General features: G+C 33.8%; 1 long non-coding RNA gene across 1 annotated transcript; it reads right to left on the reverse strand.

Annotated features, from left to right (window-relative positions):
* Positions 1-318: 318 nt before the first annotated feature.
* On the reverse strand, positions 319-2,081 carry LOC127120782 (uncharacterized). Its single transcript, XR_007803256.1, has 2 exons — positions 1,337-2,081; positions 319-790 (listed from the first exon to the last, which is right to left on the reverse strand). It is a non-coding gene; the product is annotated as an uncharacterized LOC127120782 (long non-coding RNA).
* Positions 2,082-14,035: the final 11,954 nt, after the last annotated feature.

A 14,035-nucleotide genomic window follows, 5' to 3' on the forward strand; every position in this document is an offset into this window, starting at 1 on the left:
TTAATCAGTTTTAGAAATCATTTCATCATTCTATTTTGAATTAATTTTAGAAGTTCAACTTGATTTTAGAAATTCATTTCATATCAAATCGGTCCAAACTTGTTCACTTGCAATAAGGCTCATTCACCATCTTTTTTGTCATAGCAAAAACTCTTCACTTCCTTTTTTGTTAAAGCCCATTTACCTTTTTTTTGTTTATCCAATTTTCCATTTAATCAAAAAGTCCATTTTCTAAATCCATTATTCATTTTCTAAATCCATTATCCATTAAAAAAACATTACCCATTAAACCCATAATCCACATGACCCATATTCCAATATCCATAACCCATTATGTGAGTTCATTCAATCAAAATAATTATCCAACAAAAACAAATCCCATATCATTTCCATGTCCATTCTCTTTAAAAAATCAAATCTATAACATAAACCATTCATAAGCTAATGTGAAAAGAAGCAAAAGTTGCTGCCAAAACAGGCTACCGAAGGCAAGCTAAAACGCAGCAATCTATCGCACCAAAGCATACCAGCTGCAACAAAACGCAGCTCATAATGAACGCAGCCACAAGCTGAAACGTGAAACAGCACAATGATATGGCAATTGAGACGCTGTGCAACCAACGCCGGCAATGCAAAAACGCGAATCCGACTAGAAACGACAAACATCCCAAGGCCAATCCCAACAGAAAATCTGCAAAATCGACTACCAACAACGTTCCAAGCTGTGACATTGAAAAGGCAATTGAAATCTGCACAACAAAAGCCAACTCTAGCAGCACACTAAAACCACCTGCAAAAAATTGATTTTCACTAATTAATTCCCAAAATTAACAACCTCCAAACAACATTGCAACCATTTCATCCCAACAATAAATTCACTAAATTCCTTTTCATTTCATTTGGATTTGAGATTTAACTAACTTCCATAACTGAATGTAATAGAAATGCATTTTCACCTAACTAACTTTCTACTCTCTAACCAAAACTGCATTTCAAACTGAATTTCAGTTGAATTTGCATTACATTTCATAACGGAATTTGAGTCTATAAAGGATAGAACTTCATTCATTTTACGGACTTCACTTTTCCAGATTTTTCTTTTATTTTTCATTTGTTACTCCGCATTTCATTTAGCTCACTCGCCCTAAATTCCTCGCGTTCAACCTCCAATCCTCACTCGCCCTAAATTCCTCGCGTTCAACCTCCAATCCTCACTCTTCAATCACTCTCAGTCTGTTACAGAAGAAACAAGGAAGAAGAAGAAGAAGAAAATAACAGGAGATTTAGGGTGGAGGAAGAAGAAATTCTAACGGAAAAAGGAATTGGAGGATCTCACCGGAACAGGGTATGTCGCCGTCATCAACGGTGGACGGTCTTCATCGCACACGCGCCAACAACTTCATCCATCAGAACTTAATATTCCTCATCTAATCAAACTTCATATTCTTCGTCCAGCAAATCTTACAAAGAAAGCATTTGCGATTCAGAAAACGGAAGCGTGATTTCACCTTTTCACGATTCGACGGTGTTCGTCTGGCGCTTCTCATTCTTCTACTCGTCGTCACAAAGTCTTCATCGCACCACGGAGGCCAAAGCCGACTCGTCGCTTCAACCGTGAATCCATCCGATCTTCACTCGTCTTCGTCCTTCATCGTCACTCAGCGACGGCGCAAATTGGCGCGGTGAACAACATCGACGATTCACCATTACCTCCCCCGCGCAAGGTACGAATCTGGTACGTCTCCCAGCCCCAATCGCTATTATCTCGCGCACAAATTCGATTCGAATTAAAGTTTGATGATTGCGTTTCGATGTCGAAATCCCACGCGGATCCAATTACGTTCTTGTTTCTTTGTTGGGGATGAAATCGTTTTCTCGATTTTGGTTTGATCGATTGATTGTTGATGCGCGTCGATGATGAATGAAACGAAGAGTTCAGATGTGAAGTTCTGTGCCATGAAGGAGTCCTCGCGTGTGGACCTGAGAAGTTTTGAGCATGAAACTGTTAGATTAGGGGAAATGCTTGTTAGAATCCGGATATGGATGTGAGGGAATTGGGCTTTTGGCCCAAACGAACTCTTCTGTCCATTACCCCCATACATTGGTCCTGCACCTCCACAATTCCCTCTTAATTATTCATTTAATCATTTTAGGGTGATTAGGATTATTAGAACTTGATTAGTGATTAATTAGGGAATTTAATTTAATTAGAATTTAGATTTAGAATTTTGGATGATTAGGTTTTAGGGTATAATTAGTATTAGTTTAGATTTTTAGGAATATTAAACCTCGATTAGAAATTGTGATTAATTTTGGAATTTTTGAAATTAGATTAGAATTAACCAAATTAGAATAGTTAATTAGGACTTAACAGCATGACTAGGATTAATTAGAAGAATTAGGATTAGAGGTTACTTAGAACAATTAGAATTAATTTGAGGATTAGGAGTTAATTAGGTGATTAGGAATTTTTGTTAAAGATATTAGAAGTAAATAATTTTAGAAATTAGAATATATTTAGGATAAAGTCTTAATTAGATTTAAATAGAACTTTAGAAATTAGAATCCTTTAGAACTTAATTGAATTTAGAAAATAAAATAGTTTAGAATTTAGAATCTAGAATCAATTTCAATTAGAATTTCATAATTAGAATTTTAATTCAATATTTCATAGATGTCAAAATTGATTGTCTTACCCCTAGATGTAGAAATAGTCTAATTTTGGCATGTTCCCCTAGTTTTAGGACTTAGAAATTGATTCCAAATAACTTTAACCCTTTAGGTAGTTGTACAATCTCATTTAACTAACTTTTTTCCCACTGATTAAGTTGATCAAAGCACGCTTTGACCGACTAAATCCTTTGATTGTGCTTAATTTCCCAAGCTCAGTCAAGTGATCAAAAGATCCTTGATCACTTGATAAAGCAAGTCCTTATGATCAAGATGTTGGATACTGGGTCCCCAACTTCAAGCAAGATTCAAAGATCAAGATCAAGATCGAGAGTTCAAGCAATGCAAATCAGTACAAGACATGACTACTATTCAAGCATTACAAAGGTCAAGAATCAACACTTGTTAATCATGAGCCAAGTTGTGTGCCCTGAGTCTTAAGTAGTAGAGAAGGAATGAGACTGGAGAATTCTTACCCCCATTCTGAATATCTTTGGGTGCGGGACGAATGACCCGTTTGCTCATTGTATTCACCTCTATTCATAGGCTTTAGCACAACTTGATTCAAATTGATTAACAAGCCTCTTCGTTCTTCAAAGATAACCATTCACCATGGGAAGATGCAAGGAAATTCAAATTCAACACTCATTGATCATGATGAAAATTGCACGTCATGAGCCTTAAGTAGTAGAGAAGAAATGGGACTGGAGAGTTCCTACCCCCATTCTGAATATCTTTAGGGTATGGGACGAATGACTCAGTGCTCACTGTACTCGCCTCTATTCATAGACTTTAGTGCAATTTAAATTGAATAATTGATAAGTCTTTCTACACAGATTGAAGATCAGATTGAAGATCAGACTGAAGATCAGACTTCCGCCGTTCAAGGTTTCATTTATATCCTTTTGTTCTCCCAGTAAAACTAAAACCATTTTATGATTAAACTCAAAAACAATTAACCCTACGATTAGGATTGTACGAAACGAGCCTTAAGCAATGGAGAAGAAATGGGACTGGAGAATTCCTACCCCCATTCTGAATATCTATGGGTGCAGGATGAATGGCCTAGTTACTCACTGTATTCATCTTTATTCATAGAATTTAGTACGGTCCAAGTCATGACTCTAATTTCAGAATAAAATCAAACTCACCTCATCAAACCCAGTTTTGCCTTTGGGCTTCATTTTCAATTTGAGACCTTTTCAAAAAGAACATGTTACTTTCGTTCTATCGTGAACGACGCTTAAGCCTCCATGAGCGAGTGGGCAATGCCTAACTGCTAGAGTGTGATCCGAGTCATCCAATCTAGTGCAAACAGACACACGCTTAAAGCTCTCATGCTTGAGCATACAAGCCAGTCGATAGTAGAACGTGAACGTTGATATTGTCCACTAAAAATAACTAACGCATCCGTCCTAGTTTCACGAAATATGGAGCTTTGATTTCCTCATTGCACGAATGAGGATACGTAGGCACGATGGCCCATATCCTTGGCGAGCACAATTATCTATTCCTTTCATTTCCTCACAATTATTTATAACCTCCATTCTCACAATTATCCTTTTCTCACCTCTTTCACATTATCTATTAACCCCCGTTTCTCCTTTCGCGAGTAATCTTCAGATAATAACACCTATTCTAACAAAGAACATTCAAAACAGTTCCCATGAAGTACCATGGATGTTTGGGGTGCTAATATATTCCTCTTGCATAACTGACTTCCTTACCCATTTCTCTTTCCCCCGGGTTTTATCGATGTTTTCCCTTTCCTTCGGGAATAAATAAAATCCGATGGCGACTCTGTTGTATCTTTGAGCGTGCGATGCGCTTGGGTATAATTCGCGTAGCTTCAATGTTGTTTCGGGTCAGAGTCGGAACTGAGTTATGAATGTTTTTGGTATAAATAAGTTGGAGTTTTGAACTTCAGAAAAGTGTTTTTTCGTGTTAAATTATGGTATAAATGATTTGTACAAAAATGGGGTTTTAGGATGAATTTTAAGTGATTTTCATTTTGAAAAAGCTGCAGAAAAGTGCTTTTGCAACAGTGTGACCGGTTACCAGAAATGGAGTAACTAGTTACACTGCTTAAAACACGTTTCTGGGTAAAAATTAAGGGGTGTAACCGGTTACCGGTTTTTGGGTAACCCATTGCCTTGTGAAACAAAGGCTACGCAGGGGCTGAAAAAAGGGAGTGTAACCAGTTACCAGTTTTTGAGTAACTGGTTACCGTGTGTGTGTTGGTAGTATGAGTTACGCAACAGTGTGTAGTGTAACCGGTCATTGGTTTTATGGTAACCGGTTAGACTGGGAGCATTTTTGTAAAAACTTCACAATTTCATAACTTTAGTTTCGATTGTTGGATTCGAGTTTTGTTCGAAGCGTCGGAAAGCTAAGAGCATGTACTTTCATTTAAAATTGGTTTCAGTATCTGAAAATGAAAAAAATTATGTGTCATGGTGTTGAAATTCATTATAATGTTTATGTGGTGGTGTGACATAACCTTAAATGCATTGTTTTTGCTTGTTATGTTGTATGTTGATGTTGTTGAGCTATATAACATGTTTTTGATGCATGATGGCCAGTATTGGCGGTGTACATTGACTATGATGGTGGGTCATTGTGCATGATGTTATGGTTGCAGGTATAATATGTTGCCTACATTCATGTTGTTGGACAAATGGTCCATTGTTGGTGAGCCTCAAATCTTATTGTGTGGATTGGGTCGCTAGCTGATTTCGGAGGTGATGGAATCAGTAAGTCGTTATCGGAGGTGATGGTAAAGAATTGGTGGGTGTTATCCTAGGAGGTGAGGATCGAAGCGGTGAACATGAGTGTTCATGTATTGGTACCATATGCATTGAGTCGAGTTGTTGAGTCTCATTGCTTTCTACATTGGTTGCATTTGTATTATGTTTGATGGTTGATTATGTTGTTATTATGTCAGATGGTTGTTATGTTGTTATCTTGTATGGATAGTTGTTGTGTTGTTTTTTTGTATGGATAGTTATGATGTTGCAATCATGTGTGGATAGTTGTTGTGTGGATTATGTGGAATGGGTGATGTGCATGTGATAATTTGCTGCTTACTTACTGTCATGATTTCCTTTATATAATCATGATATGTGACCCCTTCTGTTTGAATGTTTTGTCTCCATGTGGGTAACGTGGAGATAATCCCCAGTAGGAACTCAGATATGAGTGGAAGATGAAGTCTTCCATTTTATTTTTATGTCGGCGTCTGCTCTGATGTGTAACATCGGAGAATTTGGAATGATGTGTCTTTCGTTATGTTTTAACATTTCCTATAATGACATGCTATGTTGATGTTGGATATGTTGAGTTAACTCTTTGTTATTGTTGTTCCTCTACTATTTAATAAAAGTTAACATTCAGACATGAAGTTATTACTACTATTTTTATAAATTTCAAGTGTTACATGTCTTTTCGATTGAGCATGTTGATTGTATGTTGTAATGTAGCATCCTAAATTGAAAGTTAAATTGTTTTACTCTGATAAATATTTTAAATTTACACGGGGAAAATTTAGGATGTTACAGAGTCGTCATTAACAAATTCATGGAATAAGAATCCACAGTGGCCAAAACATGACGACCCCTTACTTAACTTATGTTCCTTCTTGAGCTCGGGTATAGAGCTTGCTCTCAGAATAAAACCCCTGGATGTTAGGATAATAATAAAAAATATTAAAGAAAATGAAATAGATAAATAAAGTAATGGAAAAGAACAAAAAGATAAAAACTTAAATAAGAAATAGGAAAAAAAACCTAGAATCTAAAAGGTAAGCTTGACTCTCTTTAGGGGTCCCTAGCAAAGTCGACAACTATCGCGGTTGAAAAACTACAGAGTCTCCATCATCCTTTATTCGTTCCTAAGGAACAGGGAAATGATGATAGAACATAAAATATAATGGTGAGACCTATAATTCGGGAGTAAGTTAAGCAAGGGAAAGATGTTAGGCACCTCTCAGTTCCATTGTACTCAATGAGAGTCTTCTTTAGTTCTAGGGTTAAGCTTAAGAGATGTTTGTTTAGATTATTTATTCTTGCATATTTACTTATTTATTTATTTATAAGAAAATTACTTTATTATTTTTTTAAGAAAAGATTATTTAATAACAATAAGGACCAGAAAAGGTTTTTTTATAATTGTACTTGCTAGAGTGTTTAGACTCTATGCCTACGTATCTTTAAGCGATATGAAGGATCAGAGTACCGTAATTCGGCTAGAAAAATGAGTGTAGGTTGGTTGATTTTAGAGAGTAGTGTTATGTCGCATTTTAGTAGTTAAACAAATGTTTGTATGCTCGCGATGAAGGCTTAGACATTATTTGTGTTTGCGATAAATGAACCAGACTATCCTTTTATGAAAAAGTTTTGAATTGGATGCAAAAGGGCAAAAAAGAGATTTGATGAGGGGGGTTGATTTTAACTTATGAAAGAGTTTTTTTTGTTTTTTTTTTCTGTCTTTTGTTATTTTTTTATTTTTTATTTTTTATTAACATCCTAATAGAAAGAAAAGAGACGTTTTTTTTATATTTTTATTTAAATAATAAAAAACAACTAACCTACATTGATAAAAAGGGGGAAAATCTAATATAATAAAATTGATTGACTAAGATTAATTAATTATGATGAAATGTAATATTTTTTTATCTTTTTATAAACTTTATTTTTATTATCTTTTTGGGATTTGATATTTATTGTTTTTATGATTAAATATCATAATAAGAATAAAAGAAACATATTTTCTATTTTATTTTTATATATTAATAATATATGGGAACTAACCTAAATTGATTTAATAAAAATGAAAAAATATCTAACAAAATTGAATTAACTAACTATAACTAACTGATTATAATGAAGTTTAATCTTATTTTTTTGTATTTAAATGATTTTTGAAAGTATTTTTTATATTTTGATATTTTTATTATTAATGACTAAAAGGGATGTCATAATTTAAAATAAATTAATGAAATTAAACTAACCTAAAAAGTTTTAAAATTTGCTAATTAATTACCCTAATCTAAAATATAAAAAACTAAATAATCTAATTGATTTTTTTTTTGTTTTCTTGTTATTTTTTATTTTTAATAAAGTGACTTAAATGTCCATATGAAATAAAATATAAAACATGTTTTTTTTTGTTTTTTTTTGCAATTAATTAAACATTAGTGGAAAAAATGAAATAATCGAACTAATTTTTATGTTAATAATTAAAATAAACCATCCTAAATTAATTTAGATGAAAATAAAAATTTAATAATAAAACTAAATATAAAATTGTTATTTTTGTGTTTTAGAAGATTTTGTTTAGAGAGTTATTGATTTAAATTGAAACAGGTTTTTAAAAAAATTGATTTAAGATATTAGTTTTAAAATTTTGATTCAGGATATTTGTTCAAGAAAATTTTGATTTATAATGTTTTTTTTTTAAATTTGATTTGTGATATTAGTTTGAAAAAAATATTTGACTTATGATATAGGCTTAAAATTGATTTATGATTTTAGTAAAAAAGTTGATACGATTTCTAATTTGAATTGAATTAGAACATGATTATGTTTTTGAAATAGATTGTGATTTTGGTGTGAAACAAACTGTGATTCTTGATCTACAAAAAGATTATGGTATTTGATTTAAAATAAATTATGGTTCTTGATTTAAATTAAATTATTATTATAGTTTTATTTGAAACCGGCTACAACTTCGTACTAACACACGTCAAGACATACAATTAAACAACAAATCAATGCAAAAAGAATCCACAATAATAAATTTTTATATAAAAGAATAAACAGGGACGGAGAACCAACCTATAAGGAGGAGGATTTCCCTGGTTTCAGCAAAGGTAGAGTTTCTCCTTCTTTTTCTTTCTTTTCTCTTTCTTACTCGAATTCCTTCTGTTAAGAGTCCCACATCGGACAATATATGGTCTGAACATGTGTTTATAAATGGAGGCAGTCCTCACTCTACCAACCGGTTTTGTAGGGTTAAGTTAGGCCCAATCACACATTCTCAACATGGTATCAGAGTCTCGTTTAAGATCCGGTGGGCCACCTACTATGGTTTTCGCTATCGGGCCACCCACCATTTATTTCCACGCTCCAGATGTCCAATCCTGGGTGTGAGGGGGTGTGTTAAGAGTCCCACATCGGACAATATATGGTCTGAACATGTGTTTATAAATGGAGGCAGTCCTCACTCTACCAACCGGTTTTGTAGGGTTAAGTTAGGCCCAATCACACCTTCTAACTCCTCTTCTTATTTATTTTTTTGTTGGAGGGACGATTGAAGCTTATATTAGGGTTTTAGTGTTGTTGTTCTTCGATGTGAAGATCAACAATTTTAGGGATGGTGATTGTTGTAAATTATGGATGAAAAAAATCTAGAAAATTTGCACTATTTATAAATAAGAATAAGGTCAAAAAATTGAATGAAATTTGTCTATTTTTTATATGATTTCATTTGACCTGATTTTTTCTATTTCTTAAAGGTCAAGTCAATGAATCTGGGTGGATTCATGGCCTTTGTGAATAAATTGAATAAAAATTAATTTTGATAATAAAAAATAATGTGATAAATGTAATAATATAACGATTTTGATTTTTTTTATTTTATACTCATTTTTAAATATTTTTAGATTAAAATCTAAAAAATGAATATTATAATAATTATTAAAAATAAAATATTAAAAAATTAAAAATAAATAAATAAAAACAAAAAATACAATTTTAATTATAAAATAAAATATAAAAATGAGAAAAACTCTAAAAGTGAAAAAAAAAAAAGAATAAACTCTGAAAGTGGGGGAAGTGAGATTCTAATTCAGGACCTCTCCTTTGTAGCTCCTTACACATGCTCTTCTACCGATTGTGTCATTTCATTTATTTGAAATAAAGTGACACTAGAAAGCATATGAAGGGTGGGCAAAGTTGGGGTACGACACATCCCTTCAATTCATCCTTCAGTTGGATGCATTTATTCATGTTGTGGTTGTGAATTTTGTAGAAATGGTAATACTTAGATTTATCTATCCGAAAAGACTTTGTGTTTGGATATGGATTCCTAATCCCATCTTCTTTGAAATTTGTGTTCGCATATTCTTTCCGAGTTTTCTCCCGTGAAGAGTTCGGGGAATTATAAACATCAAATCTAGAGAGGTGTCCACACTCACTTTCTTCTTTAGGTCGTCAATCACATTTCTCTAATGGCCGAATGGATCCATTACTCCCCAATCCTCATTTGATGTTTATGGCTAATAGTTTTCATTTGCAAATAATGTAGGGTTACACTCTACTCAACAAGCCTTTCATGTTATGTGCCTCTTCTAGCCCTAGTTTCTCTCTGAACATATATTCCTGCCTCAAGCCCATACCAAAAATCCAACACTTCTTTTTTACTTGTTTGATCCCACTAAGCATGACCATGGTTATGGGTTGCCTCTTTCGGTCGGTGAAAGTTTTAGATATAGCGGTCTAGGAATCTATGCTCCCATCAAGAAGGGATTTGAAACAAGTCGTCACTGGTCCAATTAAAGTTAATGCAAAGAGTTTGCATTTTATAGCTACATGGGTATGGTAGCAGAGTAGATGGTTATCTACTTTCTTGACGTTCTCGTATGGATCCTCAGTCTCATCATAACTTTAGAGCTTCAGAGGTTTCTCTAGTAAGCTTGGAATCCTACTATCAATGATGCGATCGGGAAGAGGATTTATCTTTCGGTCCTTAACTAGAGCGGTTTGTTCATATCTTCCTCTCCTCCGAGGACATCAGGCTTCTTGAAAAGTATGACTACCTAATAGGCTAGCCCATATGGGTTGATCCGTAAAGCCTGAAATAGGGCTTGGGCCTGAAAATTATAGCCCATATTTTTCAAGGCTTATTTAGCCCGATCATAAAAAGCCCGCTACCCATTAGGGTTATCCGTATGGGCCTCGGGTAGCTCGTTAGATCCGCATAGCTACAAATATTAAAAAGTTATAGCAATACTTATGTTATCTCACTCCAAAACAACACATTAATTTTTCTCACGTTACTAAATTTTATCTCTATTCTATTCAATCTTTCTCTTTTAAATATTATACATTAAGATAATCAAATTAATATTCAATTTTTGTGTGTTTAAGTCATAGTTTTCTGATATTCTATTAGTTTATTTTATTTTAAATATTGGGTTATTATTATATATAATTTAGATATGTATTGTATTTAAAAACATATTATAGTATTTATAAAAAATAATATAATACTTAAAAATATATTATGCTTAAAATAGTATAATTTTTATTGTATTTAGAATAAATATTATAAAGTTTTTATTTTAATTTTTATATAAAAAATAATTTAATAAAAAGCCCATTTAGGGTTGGGTAGCCTGAAGCCCGTACAAGGCATGGCTTGGTTAGTAATTTTTGAGCCCATATTACAATGTGGCTTTTTTGGCTCAGTCCTAAAAATCCCGAGGCCCGTCAAGATCGTCTTGTTTATGGTCGGTAGCCCGTTTGATAACTCTAACTACCTCTTTCCCCTTTTTGATCAGAGGTATGGGTGATTTGTCCATGATTTCTTCTAGGCGCATTTCCACCCAGCTTAGTACCGGTTAATAGATGTCGACTTTATTCTTTCGCGAGTCCATATTTTGCATTGCAACCCAGCTTAGTATCGGTTCATATAAATTGTTCCTCGAATTTGCATGCTTCAAGCTCTCTTCAATCACGAATATTCATTTCGCTGAGGCCTGAGGGATCTCTTGATGCACCATGTTGTAAATCATGTTAAACCGATCATTGACTCCCGACACTCCAAGATTAGCTTGCAGTAGTTAAAAGTCGGGAATTGAAGGTAGTGGTGGAGGTTTAAATGAAGGCTCACCCTAGTTAAATTGTGGCATAAATTCGAGGAACATAAGAGACTAGAATACTCCCTAAATTTCCTTTGGTTGGACATTATCTTGATGTGAAGGAACTGATGGAGACACATTACTTGGACTTGATAATCTATTATTTGAGGAAGAGGTGGTGGATCTTTGGCCATTTCAGCAACAACGACAAGAACTTGTCGTTGAACAGCGAAGCGAGTAGCCTTGGTAGGCTCCATTGTTAATGAATTTGAAGGAGATATATTTGAGAGGAGGTTGAATTTGGAGAAAGCAATCAAAAATAGATATCTGTATTTTGAATGGAGGAGATCTGAACTCCTATCAGAGGAGATCTGATTGTGTAAATTTGTTGGAATCATATATCTATTCTCACATACAACACCAATGTTCCATAGAAAAACCCAAGTTGATCGATAATCAAGGAGATTGAGCTTGTTGTGATGGTCATGAGGTTCCAACTTGGTAGAGTGGGGGCTCACCTGCAAGGTTAGCACTCTAATACTCAAGTCAGTGTAAGAGTAAAAAGTGATGTGAGAATGATAACATATTAGAATACTTGAGAAATGACACACTTTTCTTCTTAAATAGGAGAAGAAGTTAGAACCTGAAAGTGGGAGGTGGGACGTGGATCAAAGTCAGTCGTCAAATTGATATTGACAGTCAACAAAGTTCTAGAGTGCTATGTTGCCTATTTAGAAAGGACAAAATTCATGAAGTTTTCACAAATCCTGAAGATGATGAATGAAAACAAATAAAATAGATAGATGGAAGCAAAATCTCATTCATTCATTGATCAAGTTAGTTACAAGAAGTGGTTACTTGGAAGCTTAAGATTTAACAATCTGTAACTAACTGTAACAAACTTTAACTTAGGTCGGATATGATATGGCAAGACCATACTAAGCTATGGTGTTCAGCTTCTGAATGCAGCTTCTAAATGCAACTTCTGAATGCAACTTTTGAAAGCATCGCCTTCTGAGAGCTTGTGTAACTTAGGAAAGCTTCGGCCTCTAAAAGCTTTAGCTTTTGAGAGCTTCAGCTTCAACACCATCCCTTAAGTTTATCATGATACAAATAAAGCATGCTAAGCTTGGAAATGAAGTAACTAAAGATTTTGGGTGGAAGTGGATTTGTAAAGAAGTCATCAAGTTGGTATTGGTATTTGACAAGTAGAAATTTTAATACTCATTGCTGTAACTTGCCTCTCATAAAATGACAATCTATCTCCAAAAGCTTTGTGTGCTCGTGAAAAAATAGGTTAGTTACAATATGGATTGAACTTTGGTTATCACAATATAGTACAAGTGGCTTACTACATTGGACTCCTAGATCCTATAACAAATAGAGTAGCCAATGATGTTCACAACTTGCAAAAGATAGTGTCAAATATTCAGCTTCAGAAAAACTATGAGAAATAGTTTACTGTTTCTCATCTCTTCAAGAAATCAAGGAAGAACCAGTGAAGAAACAATAGCCTGAAGTAGATCTCATAGTATCCAAACATCCAACCCAATCACCATCTGTAAATCTAATAAGCTGAAGATTTGAATCTCTTGTGAACAATAACCCTCTCCCAAATGAACCTTTTTAGTTCTCACAACTATGAAAGTTGTGTCATAAAGTGTAATGGTTGGTGATACAAGGTATTGACTCAGTTACCGTGTCACAAAAGCAATGTCAGGTCGAGTGGTTGTGAGATAGAAAAATTTCCCAACCAATATTCTATAATCGAGTATGTCTTTGAAAGGTGAACTTGAGTCTTAATGTAATTTGACATATGGATCAATATGAGTTGGCTTGGAACCAAGAAGGCTTGTTTCTTTTAACAAATCCAAACAATATTTTCTTTGGCATATACTAATTCCAACTTTAGAATGTCCTAGAAAATATTTCAGCTTTCCAACATCTTTGATTTTAAACTTAGTGTCAATTTGACCTTCACCCTGTTGATTTCATCCATAGAATTTCTAGGAAGGATGATATCATCCACATACACTAACAAGGAAGTGAAATGTGAATTTGTGTGAAGACTGAAAAGAGAATGGTCAGAATTTGATTGCTTGTAGCTTTGAGTAATAATAAAACGAGTTAGCTTCTCTTACAATTTCTTGTTAGCATGTCTTAATCCATACAAGGATTTTAGAAATTAGCACACTTGGTTTGATTTGGGACTAGTAACACCATGTAGAAATGACATGTATACATCCTCATATAATACCCATGTAGAAAGGCATTATTTACATTTAGCTGATGTGGATGCCATGAATTGATTAATGCTAATTCCAACAAGGTCATGATAGTAGTGATTTTACCACATGTGAAAATATGTCAAAGAAATTAAGCCCCTCAAATTGATTATAACCTTCAGCTACAAGTATTTCTTTGTATCTTTCTACGGAGCCATCAGATTTATGTTCACTTTGTAAACCCATTTTCTTCCAATAGGTTTGACATGTGGTGAAGGAT

This window comes from Lathyrus oleraceus, chromosome 1 (assembly GCF_024323335.1).
Source record: "Lathyrus oleraceus cultivar Zhongwan6 chromosome 1, CAAS_Psat_ZW6_1.0, whole genome shotgun sequence".
Lineage (NCBI taxonomy): Eukaryota > Viridiplantae > Streptophyta > Magnoliopsida > Fabales > Fabaceae > Lathyrus > Lathyrus oleraceus.